The sequence below is a fragment of the Chaetodon trifascialis genome, chromosome 14, assembly GCF_039877785.1.
Source record: "Chaetodon trifascialis isolate fChaTrf1 chromosome 14, fChaTrf1.hap1, whole genome shotgun sequence".
NCBI lineage: Eukaryota > Metazoa > Chordata > Actinopteri > Chaetodontiformes > Chaetodontidae > Chaetodon > Chaetodon trifascialis.
In genome coordinates, this window is record NC_092069.1 from 20,842,083 (window position 1) to 20,857,416 (window position 15,334).

General features: G+C 41.7%; 1 protein-coding gene across 1 annotated transcript in view; it reads left to right on the plus strand.

Annotated features, from left to right (window-relative positions):
* The first annotated feature begins 7,412 nt into the window (after positions 1-7,412).
* frmd6 (FERM domain containing 6) overlaps positions 7,413-15,334 on the plus strand; it is a 29,368-nt gene continuing 21,446 nt past the window's right edge. The window contains exon 1 of the mRNA XM_070979870.1: positions 7,413-7,584. The gene's annotated coding sequence lies outside the window, so the exon portion shown is untranslated. The remainder of the gene's footprint in view (positions 7,585-15,334) is intronic.

Below are 15,334 nucleotides of genomic sequence, written 5' to 3' on the forward strand. Positions count from 1 at the left end.
GATTAACCAGTCACCTATGAAATAGTCTTGATCATCCTCCCTGTTTTTGCTTGGCACTCAGCTCACATATTCAGAGAATGTGTTTATTACAGCAAAGGGCGAGGCAGTCGTGTCAGGAGTGGGGTAACATGTTAATATCCTACAGATCCCACAGTGTCACAGATACTTGCAGTGTTTTTCGAAACATTGACTTGCATGCTTTGGCATTCATACTTTGGGATGATCTATTAGTTGAGAGTTGACAATGGAGACCAGAGCAAACAAATGTCCACATTCCATGCAGTGGGGGTGGGGAGGAGCTGAAGGAAGGGGGTTGTTTGTTTTCTCGTTCCTGAGCCTCCAGTCTTTCCACGGCCTCCAGCTCTGTGACCTCTACAGCCGGGAAGGTTCAGTGATTACAATCAACACTAATCCCTGATACACACCAACAGGAGATACTCTTATCCCCGCTGTGACAATCCTCCATAAACCTGATGCGAGATGTTGGACAAAGTTAGTCCAGGTGATTTATGACTGAGGAACAACCAGTGACCTGTGGTGGGACAGACAATAACCCGCTGACTGAGAGCTGCTGTTGGGATTTCACCAGAAGATAAACATCTTAATTCATGTTAATGGACTTCGGATGTGCTTAGGAAGTAACAATAAACTGGAGTCTTTCAGAGAGAAGCTAATCACCCGTAACTTGGGTAACGCTAGCTGATGTACTTGGAGAGGGAAAAGGGTTTTCAAGGTGTCCTGTGTTTGTGCACACAACATCAGTCACAAGGCAAGTGCTTGCTCAGGAGCTTTTCACTGACACACTTTAACCTTGACTGCCAGACAACATTATATTAATACATCATAGTTATTAATAGCACAAGTCACAACCTATACGCCAGCCCCAGGTGGGAGATTGTATAGTTCAGTTGTATGCTATTTTCACTCCGCTGCTCAATACGTATTTACAATAACTATTGACATGACAAAATTTACTGTCAGCCCAAGCAGAAGACAAATCTGATTGTGACCGCAAAGGACAAAGCCTCTGCTGAGCCCAGGGACGGTAAAACATTCATGGGGTCCTTCTCACTAAACTTGCTCAAAGGCTCAAAGTCACATCTGGTCAGTCAGTCAGACTAGATGTGACAAACCAGCATTGAGGCATGCTAAGTCCTTGATCTCTACCTCTGGCCCTTCATAGCAAAGTTGAACCAGCACTGACAGACAAAGAAAATCAATAATTGTTTACGATTGTTATAAAAAGCTCCATTAGCCATCTATCTCAATGGTCTGTTCAATACTCTGCAGGCCTGATCTTTTAGTGGTCAGAGAGGCCACGCATGGGCAAAGCACAGATAAATTTTGCATCACCCTATACTGCGTTCAATATCTGTATAAATATGCTATTCAAAATCTGAACTTCAGCGACCTTGGATGAATGATCTATTAAAATTGTAAATTAATTATTTGCTCCATTTGTGATTTAAAGGTGCCTTCTGGAGTTTTGACCACCAATAGTGCCACAGATTACAGTTTCTAAGATTGTTTGTCTTTGCACTTCTAAATGATTTATGAGGATGGAAATGCATTCACAGCATTTGTTAGACCTCAAGGATACGCACAATGTGAAACACTAAATGAACAGTAAACATACATTTGTTTGTTTGCAAGAAAACTTCACAGGTCACCTTAAACTTAAAGGTTATGATTACATTCAGTGGTGAAATGTTGCTTTTTAAGCTATTTTAAATCCTCTATTGTTTACATCCATGTTTGCCAGCAAGCAGTCTCCTTCTTGACTGTGTTTCTTAGCACATTATGACCACCTATTGTTCAGTGGAATTGTGTGAAACCATTGGTAGGAGAGTATATCATGTGACTGGTGTGTACATGCATGTCCATGTCACCATTCCCTGAAAAACAAGAAGAGATGGATTTTACTTTTACTTGATTATAAAAGCAAGAAGCAGCCATTGCTGTGCAGACGAAGAGCAAAAAGAGGTACACCTCCACAAACTTCATCAAAAAGAAAGCAATATTGCTTCGCTTGTTGTATCATTTGACACTGAAGTTGTCACTCTCCAGAATTGATTAGGCTATTGTTGTCCCTGCTAGTGATCTTCTAAAAGGATCAGACTATATGAGGGATGCAGTGTGTGTTGACAAAGTGCCAGGTGGCTGTGTGAATGCGTGGGGACAAGGCCAGGTATGACAGCTGGTGCTTAGAGCCAGCCCGTATTGACTCACAGCTACGAGCACAACCCCATGTTGCTACATTAGCCACGTGGCTGCCATATCAAAACAAAACAACATCCCTCTGCACCCAAAGCAGACACAGACATACTGTAAACTCTATCCTGGCTCATATTTCACAGTCTGATCAAAACAAAGTCAGGGACCATCATCTTCTGAAGCAACCATATAGTAAAATTTGCTCCCTTGGTCAAGCTTAGTCAGTGTTCCTCTGTTGTATAAGTGGGTTGGATGCTAAGAAAATAACCAGCTTTTTATCCTGACATGTAAAGATGTTATCATCCAGTACAGTGGCAGATGGTCTTTCAGCTCAGGATACGAAAAGAAAACCACAGTCTTGTTTCAGCATTTCAGAAAGACCAATGAAAGAAACCTACCAAGAGAAAACTGTTGCTGTTGCAGATGCCAATTGAACAGAGGCTAGCTAAAAGAAGCTCTTACATGTTTTAAATAAAGATCCAGGTCAGCCAAACCTAAGGTGACAAGGAATGCGAATAACGTCCTGGTCGAACTGTAACTACCTTACGTACTGTGGTCGTGCCCGTGCATGTTTTCTCTGTGCAATTCGGGACTATTACTGACTGCTCACCTGCTAACCTGTTGGCTCCTTAACAACTTGTCTGAGTGCTCGAGTGTCTTTCCCCATCATCACACTTCATTCTCAGGTTGCTGTCGTGTTAACATTACCTTTGGCGGGTGCAATATTATCATAATAAACAAAATGTAATCATAGTAATTATTGGCAAAAGGAATGAACATAAGACCCAGATTGTAATAAACCAGAATGATCCTTTCAGTTTGCTCTTTTTAAGCCTGATACGAAAGATGCAAAAAAGAGAGATAATTCCATAATCTGTCAGACAACCGCAGTAAAAATATTGGGTTAATACAAACATTCCTTAAACCTTTGGCCTCCAATGTTGACAGTGTGCCAATGTATCTGTGTATATAGAGAGAAAACACTACGTCTTTTTACACATTATCAAAGCCATGGTTTTTTCAGACAATGTTCCATGGCAGTGATGCAAGCGTAATGCTACACTCTGCATCAGAGCAACATATACTATAGCGGTATAGGCTTACATAAGCACAGTGAATGCAGTCAGTGTACTGTTACCATTGTGCATTCTTTTCACTGTACCATCTGGTGACTCGCGCTCCTCCACCCCCCTCCATTACTCCCTCACTTTCTGTCTTTGTTTATGTTTTCCTCTGTCGCTCTGTGCTGCACCGTCCGTCCTGCAGAGAGAAGCGTGTGACTGTGCAAATGTGAGGATGACTCGAATGTTTTAGCGGCAAAATGCTCGGCCCTTTTGTGTCGGCAACACAGCAGCGATTGTCTCTGCGAAACAATGAAAAAAAAAGTGTTGTTGGTGAATCGCTTTTTATTAACAACAAGAACAAACATTCAAATCTAGGGGGAAATGGGGAAAATAATTTGGGAATTAGTGGCATTTGCTATCAAAAGCTGCACTACAACAGTTTTGTGTGTATAATAATTAGACAATATAACAAGCTGTCTAATCTCTGCTCTATTATTTCTGCTTACAATGCCATTACTGCTGCCACAGAGAAATGAATGGATTCTCAGACAACGTCTTAAGAGAGCTTTGGCACATAACTTAGATCAATGCCCTCATCTGTCTGCCTGCCTGCAGGGATCTCAGCTGGTCTACAGTACTATTCTTCAACTAACTTTATAGCGCACCGGGGCCTCAGAATTACAGCTGCACTTTCCCTACAATATTGCAAGATGAGGAGGTTCATTCTCAAAACTTTCGTGTGATCTGTTTCAATATTGCTCTCCAGAAAAATTACAGTACGCTGGAGTGCACCTTTCACCATAACACTTTGTAATCTGTCTTCCAAGCAGATACCCCTCCCCTATTTCCCTGATATTTCCCTGAGGAGTGAGAATATTGAATCAAGGATCTCATGCAACTGACCAGCCATCTGCCTTATTTCCTGAGAATGGCTCTACCGTGCATTCAAACTCATTTAAGAAAAGTACATCAAATAAACATGACCAGCAATATCATGCGGTTAGTGCTGTTTGATCTGGCACTCGACATCAGGAAGCCTCCACCTCTCTTGACCCAGCATTGTTCAATAAGCTTGGTATGCATCCTTACGTAACAGAGCGCCAAATGACCGCAATTAGACAACATCTGCTGCGCTTTGATTGAATGCACAGCTTCTTAGATTTCATGTCTGAGCTGCAAGGAATTTCAAGAACACATGCTTGTTGTCAGATTTAGACTGCAGCATTTTGCAAGCATTCTTTTGAAGGAAAGGGGAAAACATAATGAAAGGACCATCAAGTTCAATTGTCAAGTATGCACAAGTGATGTAGTGTGCAGACAAATTGAAGCCTCTTTTGAATTTGGGAAACAACACCTTTCAAATGCAATAATCATGATCATGCTACAATTATGCTTGACCAAAATAGAAGCATAACGGTTTCTCATAATGGCTGTACTCAAAAGATCACAGTTATGTGCCGGTGCATGGGTCCAACAAAAGCTTCGTAGACTAGTACTAGGGACGCTTGCGGTCACATGCTTTTATTTTTAGTTTGGCTTGGGGATGTTTTTTATGCTTCTTTTATGGGCTAAGTCCCTTAAGCTGCAGTGTACTCCGTCAGAGAAACTTTGTCGGATGGTCTGATAGCTTCAGGAAAATCCTCCTCTCCTCATTGGATTGGTGGAGAGTGGGTGCTGTGTCCAATCATTTCTGCAACTTTCTGAAACCAACCGTTCCACATTCACAACCACTTCATGTTGTGATTGTGCGGAGGTGAGAGAGGGTTTGAAGTTTCTTCTCTGGCTCTCTTTTTTCATTCTTGATGCAACTATTTTTGTCACTTTTCATGTGAACAGTCGAGTGCAACACTATGAATGTCTAGCGGGAGAAGCTGAAAATGTCTGCTCCTCTCTATGAAGGCTGACTTTTTACCACACCTTCTATCATGGTCATGCGGAACAACTATATACACATTTTATATTCAACGAGGTCAGACAACGTTTGTTCAAGCATGACCCCTCACAGTTATAGTGTAGGTATATGTTAATGCTACAGCTTACAATGACATTTTAGCCAACAATGCATGAAAATGTCATGATTTGTTGCTTTTCCCTTGCTTTTGGGGGATGGGGTAGCTGTATGTGTCATATTAAGCCACGGGATGGACTAATGGCAAGGACACTCCATGATGACTGAAGTCTGGTGGTGGTGGTGGTGGGGTATTCATCTTTCCCCTGGGGAGACAGAAACACAGAGGGAGTTATTTCAATTAGTCAGATACTGCCACAACAAAAAGCCCAACCTGCTCCCTGCTGCACCTCCAGCCCGGCCAGAGACAGCTAATCAAGTCAAGACAGCGACAATGCAGACAAGACTGGAAGCACTCTGCGGTTTGAGAGGGAGGAAGAGGGGGGATGTAAGCTATAGAACATGTCATAGTTGCAATGGCATTCGTTCCAGTGGTTTTGATTGTGTTGAGTAATGTTTTTTTTCTGCGATTTAGAGGACAGACTGGTGTGTAGAGTGAGCGAGAGCAGCGAAACCTACTTGGGTAACCAGAATTATTGATGAAACTGTTTTGAATATGATGCATGACTTGGCTGGTAGTTAAAAGTATGGCGTTAAGGGGTGTTGTTGGGGTTTCATACTGTATACTCCCAATCATCCTGACAGCAAGATTTACATTTGGACTCGCTTCAAACATGACAGTAACGTGATCACATTGGTGTCTGATCCAGGGATTTGGGATTTGTGGTCTACATTTTTTTTTTCTTTTGGATGATAAGGGTCTTAGGCTAGCTTTGTTGTTCTCAGGTCTCTTTCTGATGTCACTTCAAAGCCAAATCTGGGCCAGAGGGGGTTTAGCCTGGCTTGACCAGGCACACTTCCGTGCCCCTTTTCATGTTTTGGCACTCCATTTCTCTCTCTGACAAGTAGTAGGAGTAGAGTGTGGGCCCCCGAGCACTAATTACAGGTCACCATGTCAACTAAGAGGGGCTCTCCCCGCTTTTAAACCTATGTCTGACATCATGAAGGGGGTGGACAGGCTGTTAGTAGGAACATAAGGATCCAATAAAGGAATTTATCCTAATAAATATGGAGATGAAGCATGTGTGCATTTATCATGAGACAGCTGGTGTCCCCGCAGAGCCTTACGTTTTCCCTCTTTATGTAAGGCTGGTGTGCTCAAATATCATAGCATCCTCTTGGCTTATATATTATTTCAACCCCATATTCAACCCCTTCTAACTCCTCTATGGCTCATGTTTTTATTAGAAACACAAAATCATGACAGTCTGACTGTCTCCTTTATTGTGTGTTTATTTTAGATCATCAATGATGTAATAACTATAAATCAGCCAAATCATAATAGTAAAGACAATATGCATACTGTTAGGAATACTTCTTGCATATTTAATATAATTTTACTGGTTTAAAGTCATTTTGACCCATTTAAGTGAGCCTCTCAACAAAACTTAGTCTGCTACAATATTCTTATGAAGGCACTTAAAATTTGACCTCTCATAAAGTACAAAGTGATCTTATTGTGTATTATGATAATTGTATGACTTATGATATAATATAGTTGTGTATTTACAGTCTTGGCATCCTTCCTTTCTGCTTGTGACCAAGTTTAGTGGTGGGGTTACTACATTTTTCATGGTCCTGGTCAGAAAAGGCGTGTAAAGGGAAACCAGCTGCAGAGTATTTGAGATCCGGAAGTATAAATAAACTGCCCAACATGTCGAAACTTTTTCTGAGCATGCTTTTATTACATACGGACGACGCCGTTACTATTTCTCCCCGCCGTCTTCCAAAATTAATGCGGCGCAGCTCCAGTCCAGCCGGGAGGAATGGAATGAGAGGCAGCCGTGGGCGATACCAACTCTGGCTTCATTAGGGGGGAGTGCTCCGAAAGCACCACGACGATTCTCGAGATTAAAGGTCGTAAACACACACACACACACACTAATGAGGTGAATTAAATGATTTGGTACACCTTTAAATATTTAATTTGCACGTCTCGCCTATGACTGTTTGCATGCGAGTTGTTGATCCAGGTAACTACACAATCCTCATCTTCATCCCGGTCCCCCCTCTTTACTCCACCACCCACCGCACATGTATTCCTGTCTACTTGTTAGAGCTCCAGCAGGGACAGAATGTGGTTGTATTCGAATGCGGCAGGGCGACGACTCCTCTCCGAAACTTACTGAAGTCTTTCCAAAACTCTGGATTTCTCCCCGTCTTTTTGTTTTAAGAACACAAATTACCCTTTTCGGATTATCACTTTTCAAAAGGAATAACTTGTTTTCTCATGAAAAGGTGAGTTACCAGCTAGATGCTTTGAATGCCTTTATCCGTTTTTATGGTTTCGCGCTGGGAATCTTAACGGTTGCGATTTTAGCTAGCAGCAACTGCGACGTTATTTCAGCAACTTGAAACCATTTAAATGTTTTACAGTTAAGCCTATTAATGTGATTTTACATGTGGGTCAAATATTAGTATTTCTGAAGTGTTTTAAAAACCATGGCGAGACAGCCAACTTGTGTTGCCTCACCAAAGATGCTGCCAGGATATTTTAAAGTTGCCACGAAATATGACTAACCGAGATTGTTTTTTGTTTCTTCTGTTAGTTAAGCCATTTTGTCTTTACTTGATATGACGCAGACTTGTTGAACGGATAAAGTAGGATAGTTGAGTTATAATTTTGTACATTTGCTCAGTTTTTCCGTGTGTTAACTTCATCAGTAACGTTACCCTTCTCGTACTTGTAATGTTACCCGAAAATCAACCCGGTGCCCTCATGGAAAAGCGAAGCCGTCGTGTTAAGTGTGAGTTTTTCTCCATTGTTATAGTGACTATATAGTAAATCTTTAAAAAACGTAGCACAAATTCCCTCCGTGTTATTGTTTAGCAATCGTGCCAGTAATGCCCCATGCATCCGCCGACCTCACCTTCAACAGTAAGTTACTGCAGAGTAGTGTAAGCCAGATGTCTTGAATGGCACAAACTGATGTTGGACCCATGCTCATCAATCCTGTTTGGAGCTGCAAATTCCCCTTTTGTTTTTTCCTCTGAACAGACTTGAAAGTTGTTTTCTTAGTACTGAGGAATGCCAACAATTTCCCCCTCTGTTTAATATTACACCAGAGGGCAATCGGGATTCCTCACCTTTTCCTATAAAGCTTTAGCTGGTTTTAGGCTGTGGACATTGTTTGGCTCCACTACTTTTCAATAGATTGGGTGGCTCATGCTGTGTAGTATCATGATAATTTTACTCTCAAGGAAAGTTACCCTGTTTTCAGAAATGTGAGAGTCAGGTGTTTGCCATTCCCTGGAGCTATTCGGGACTTAATGTCTTGTTCAAGGGAACTTCAGAGGAGAGGATGCTTTGTCGTCTAAACTTGTGTCCTGTGGTTGGTTGTTATACCTACCCGGTCATTCGTATGCCCCTTCTCAAGTAGTCATAATGAGTTTGTTAACATTAATGTAATAAATGTTGTGTTTTTCAAACCTGCACAAATAAAACCAAGATATTGGCTTGCTCTGCAGACATCTGCATGCCGAGTCAAGGGATCCCCTTTAAGGACTGTTCACATTTGTAACTCATCCCGTACACATGGTAGGTTGATCAGCTACCTTGTTTGGCCCATTCTCCAGCAATCAGTGTATGACATGCCATCCGGGTCTCTGCTCCAGCTGTGGGGGGAAACGGAAGAAAAACAGCTCATGTTTTTGTGATCGCGACACTGTCTTGGCTCGGTGGTGTAACAGTGAATGGGATAGAGCGATGGTGCAGGTGCTGTCTGGGCAGGAAGAGCACTGCTTTGGTAGGAAACAAAAAGGAAACGCGTGAACAAAGATGGTTGGTGTGTGTGTGTGTGTGTGTGTGTGTGTGTGTGTGTGTGTGTGTGTGTGTGTGTGTGTGTGTGTCGGTGACTCATTCAGATGAATCTGTGTTGGAATGTGTAATGGGATGGCCCATAATTGCACAAGGCAATCCCCCCTCCCACGTATAACTTTATGTGAGGAACAGATATGTTTTGCTATCTGGCTCTGAAGCTTTTAGTCTTTACTGTGTACTCTGTCATGAAACCAAACATGGCATATGGCATTATTTGCTACATACATGCCTCAGTGAATGCTGGACCTGTTGTTTGTCTGAATTTATCAGTGATCTCCTCAGTATTAAACTCAGCTTCAAAAGCTCAACTGAATCCTTAGCCTCTGGGCTGGCTTTCTCTTATGCTAAAACTCTGCCGCGAATACAAAAACTGTTAGACACGGTACCTGAGCTGAAGAAGAAAGCAGCTGTGGTGCTATACACAGGTAACTGGAGATAACCCGTTACATGCATTTTACATAATTGTCTCCTGACAATGCAAATTCTCCCAGGGAAGCCTAGGCTAGGAGGGAAATTTCATATCGTAGCAGATGCTTGTTTATAAGATGCTCTCTCCTGAATTTATCACTCAATCTGCCTTTTGCCTTGATTGTGCAAGATAGGTTGTGAGAGGAACCATATTTTGAGTTTCAGGAAAATGTAACTGAGGATTGAGTGTGGCACATGTCCATGAGAAAGGATGAGATTACTGTTATTGACATAAAGAAGTGAAACTTTATCTTTTGCTGTCTGATTGCATGTGTTATCTCCACTGTGTCTACAGTATGTGGGTGTGTGTGCAGCCAAATGTCCTTTGTGGTGTAAGTTATTCAGGTGCCCTGGCCTCCCCACTCATATCACTCTACACACTTTGAAGTCCATTTAACTGCTTTATTTCAGGAAAGTCAGCTTTTAAAAAGTTGAAAAAAAATTAAAAAATCCAAAAAACAACCAGATATCGAGAGAGGTGGCCATATGTTTTTAGAGATTAACCTTGTGTTTTTTTGACTGGCTCTGTGAGTCCTGAACATACTTCACACAGGACTGCATAAACCCTGATTTTAAGTTAAAAAGTTAAAACCGCAACAAGACATCAATGCCAAAGCATCAGCATTGCATGCTTTTTCTGCAAGTGCAGGAATGTTGAAGGACTCCTCACATCCATGTATCAAGTGCACTAAAGGGGACAGAAGAAAAAGAAATAGGCCAGTTCTTCCTGCATTTGTCTCCCTTTCTCCCCTTTCCTTTGATTGTGTTTTTTGTCTGTTTTGCCTGCCCTTCTTGGTAAAGTTCTTTCAAGGAAGTGGACCACTGAGATTTAACCTGCCAGCACCCCCCAAGGGTATTATCAGCTTATCTCACACGCTTCTCACTACAGCTCTTAGTCTTTCCTGTAGGATATTTTGTTGGTTTTGGTTGGACTGGGAGCAGGTAGATGTGTTACTGTGTCCCAAGTTCAGTCATAGATCAGCAACACTGGACACCAGAGTTTAGGAATATCTCTTAGCAGCATATTTACATCCCAGTATCACAGTTATACTTTTGGTTGTAATCTTGTTTTGGTTTTGTTGTAGGAGAAACAATCAGGGTAAATTATGGACTTACATAAACTTTATGTTTTCTTTCTGTTGAGGTAGTTTTCAGGTTGTGGAGTGCTTTGTAGCTGGAGAAAATTCTGGCATGGTAACAAGTGAGAGGTGAATTCTAGGGGTGCAACAAATAATCAATGGAGTCTTCTAAAATTGATGACCAAATGTTGCCAACAAATTTTTCATTTATTTGTTGATGTCAAGGAGCCACGACTACAATGTGAGTTGCTGCTCAGTGACGGCAGTGACAGCCCAAAGGCAACACCTTCCCAACCAAAGTCCTCCAAAGTGTGGAAGGATTTCACTCCTAAGTCGTCCATAACGGTTGTGAACAGCAACATTTGCAAAGCTGGTCTTACCTAGTATGGGAGCACAAAAATTATGCATCTGAAGAGGAGGCACGTTGGCTTTGTGGATGCTGAAGACTTGTCTTGGTAAATTAGTCAGCTACTTAGCTAGCTAGCTAGCTAGCTTAATGATAAAAGCTATGCTGTAAAGATTATTTGACTATCAAAATAGCTGTTAGTTGTAGGTCCAGTGAAATAATGAAGTTGTGTGTTGTTACACACTGTGCCAAGTTTCAAATATTTGCACCAATTGTTTTTTCTATTTCAAGAAATGCTGCAGTTAACTTCCTGCACAGTTTAAATGTTTTCCTTTAGAAAAAAGACACATGCCAAGTTTCAGTCTCATGACTCTCCTCAGGTGTGACAACGTAAACAATGGCAGACAATCTTGTTCCAAAAGTTGCACACAGGAAACAGATCAGATCACCTGACCCAACCATTTTCATTCGGTCAGAGCGGAAGATCTTTGCCTGAAACAAAACACCAGGGTTTGGTTTTGGTTTGTCATAATTGCAGCTCATTTTTTAACCCTCTCCTTTACGGCCGCTTGCACTATTTCAAGCGTACGTAATGGTCGGGTTGACGTCTCCGTGGTGTGTTGCACTGCGATTGCTAGTTTTGTGAGGTTACTCATGTACAGTCCAAGCCTGAATGCTGGGCGGGGAGGGAAGGGAGCGACTGCTGACTCTGTTCGAACATGTCTGTCAGTGTAGACAGTTTGAGGTGTGTGTGTGTGTGTGTGTGTGTGTGTGTGTGTGTGTGTGTGTGTGTGTGTGTGTGTGTGCGCGCACGCGCTCTTTTTCTCTCTCTTTGCTTAGAGCCACATGGAGGCCAGATGTTATGAATGTTGAAATATTTTTTCTGTAAGCTTAAGTTGTTCTTCAGTGAGAACCCATTGAGTTTTGAACTTTGCTGTTGAGCTCTCTATTACCTCATTCAATCAATTATGAATCGATCATGAGGCCTGAATTACAGATGCTTGGGTCGACGTCTGTCCATCTTTTGTAATATGTAGGAATTTAAACCTATTTGGGAACAGGCAAATTACTTTGTCTTTACCGACATTACAGCAGTACAATAAGTATACTTACATTGGCTAGATAGTGCAACATCATGAAATACACAGAGGTAATCAATTTATTGAGCTATATAAACTTTATAGCAGTAATATTAGAATTAACATCATCAATGTCAAAGAGGGAAGATGAACAGAAAGAGAAGGAAGTGGAAACCATTCTGTAACATAACATACCGGTAAATATAATATTATATGTCTTTCAGAGGGGCCAGGTGGTCCCGTTGAGGGTGGCAGTGGTAGGGAAAACACTGATCAAGAAGGAGAATAATTCATCAAGCAAGAAGACTCTCTAGCTTCTTAATCCAAAGTAAGGATGCAAGGATGACTGAAAGTCAAATGCCAAATAATGTGACTAGCCTTTAATATGTCTTTCCAGTGAATTTAGATGATATAAGATAAATATTGCAACTGCATTTACGATGTAAGTTGTGGTTTACCCTGAGGCCACCCGCCATCCAATTCCTCCTCTTTTCTTTGTGAATCATATAACAGCATTACAATACCATGCTGTGTACAGGCCTGACCTTCAGCAGTTAATGAGTGTGACATTTGATAAAGGAGAGCATCCAGGCCTTTACGTCTCAGATGTTGGATTTGTATGAGCAAACATAGATTATACTTAGCGTGAAAGAATTTTATATTTAGTGGGTCGGCCTGTCTTGTGGATAATTACCATAATCCACATCCTACATTTCATCAACTTGAGATAAGCCGTTAAAATGTGGTTTAGGTTCTCAGACTTTTTGTTTGACTCAGAAACAGATTGTTTATCCTCCCTGCTAGCTCTACTGGAAATAGACATACCAATATCTGCTAGATGATCTTATGGGCAAGGGATCGTGGAAATCAAGGTCTTTAATTGTGCAGTGTGTTTTCCACTTGCCTCAGAGATTAGGTTTAAAGGCTAAAAACACACACAGAGCATCCAGGTATTTACATATGTGGGAGCAGCTCAACATGCCTCCAGGCTCTATTAATATCAGCAAGTGTCATGGTTATTTATTTACACCGCCTATAGTATGTTGACAACAGAGAAAGTCAAATATAAGGCAAATTGTATTTAAGGTGACATTATCAGAGTCAGAATAGATTTAGTTGACAAGTATAACACATAAGAGCATGTTTCCGGTACATAATGACAGCCACTTCCCGACATCATGACAAGCCAGCCAGAATCCAAAATAGATGTTTAGACGATCCAGAATTAGTGGTTTGGGTGGTCAAGCATGACGCCCACTGGTGTGCTTTTTCCTGTTTATTTTTTGACACTCGGCTCCTCCTTTTAGTGTATCACTAGGTTTAACAGAGAAGAGAAGGGAGGTCTCGCAGTGAAGAGTAATGCCATCTTGTGACAAATGCGATTTAGAGCTACTCGTCAGCTCAGCAACATTTCTCATCAGCTGAATAAACAGATCTGTTGGCGGGGAACTGAGGGGAAAGAAACGGCCAGTTCCCACTCTGATCCAGTCGTTGGCACTATTTATAAAAGTCATGCCCTTTGAAAGGTAGCCCTTTAAATATTTCAGCAAGGGCAGTTTGTGTCACCATGTGCAGCCCATGAAACAGGCTTCCTCCATATGACCGGTTACAGTCTTTTTTTTAGCTCCTGCACAAGTTCAATTCCAAGAAAAGAAAGTGTCAGAAAGTAAGTTTTGAGTCCTTACAGGATGTTTGGGGAACATTCTCTGTTAATCGCTCTCTGAATGCAACACAGGTGATCAAAAATGCTTTATAGTACAAAGACAAATAGAACAAAAGAAAGGCGGGGACAAATGAATAGGAAAATTATATGTGCATGAGAATGCTGATGAAGACAACTCCTACAAAGAGACAGCAAATGACATATGGCTTCAGAAGAAGTCACCAATCAAAGTACTTACTTGTATTTAGGCTTGCCGGGAATAGAAAACTTGGAGGTCTGCCACTGTTTTTTTCATTATCAGTTAATCAAAAGTCTTCAAATGTCTTGTTTTGTCTTACTAACAGTCCAAAACACACAAAAAACAAAGATGTTCAGTTTAGTTCCACATAAGACACAGAGGAGCAGCCAGTACTTCTAAAGAACTCAGAAATGTTTGACATTTTTACTTGAAAAGGGGCTTAAACAGTTATCAAAATAGTTGCAGATTATTTTTCTGTTAATGGATTAAGACTCAATCTGAACAGCTGTGATGAATTTATGCTGTCCTCAAAGCACAAAATAAAAACCCCAAATTAGTCAGTCAAACTGAATATGACTTTTGTACAAACATTGTCTAGTTCCAGATCAAGGATTACAGTGCAGGGTTTAGGATGCTGTCAGAGGATGCAGTTTGTGGGCACATGGAGACGGTGGCGGTGCAGCTCGTTGTGTGCATCAGGAATCAAAGGCCGCCATTGTTGGAATGAGAAGCAGATGTTAGTGAGGAATTCTCCTGACTGCAGCAGTTTTTTCTTTTTTCATGCCTAAGCTTCGAACTCTGCCTCACTCCATCTCCCTCCCTCCCTCCTGCTCTCTCTCTGCTGCATATATCCAGCCTGTACTCTCTCCTTTCTCTCTCTCTCTCTTTTTATCTTTGACACATATTGTACCTGAAGCTATTCTTAAACCAGCGTGGTGACAGTCTCCTTCGGTTGTCCTGTTCCTTCTTCTCCAAGCAGAGGAAGTTTTTCTTTGGCTCCACCATCCAACAGTTGGACATAGAGACTCTCCGCCCCTCTGATGTCAATGGAGGAAGGAAAGAATGAGAAAGAGAGAGGTGTAGTTGTGACAGAGGCCCTTTCTCTGTATCCCAGTGTGGGATTTGGTGTCATGCCTGACTCTGAGGTTTGCCACGTTGACAGAATCCCTTTTGGAGGCTGAAAGGCAGGAGGAAGCTCAGTTGGCTGCTCTTTGTGCGTGTGCTGCTTTAGATGGACTTTAGTGTTGCATCACACTTTGCACGGCAGTGAAAGGGGGATGGAAAGCAGCAGTAATTTCATTATCCAGCACTCTCTTCCCTTACACAGTGCTCCCAGTCCAGAGTGTGCAAGAGAATCCACCCTTTCATTTCACAGTGGACATTTACTCTGTGGTGATGTCTCATGTGGAGACCAGACATGACACAACAGACCTTTAAACCCATCAATAATGACTACACTCAGTTATGTCTGAGTAACCCCTGTCTCCACGAGAGACCAACGTAGGCATCCACTT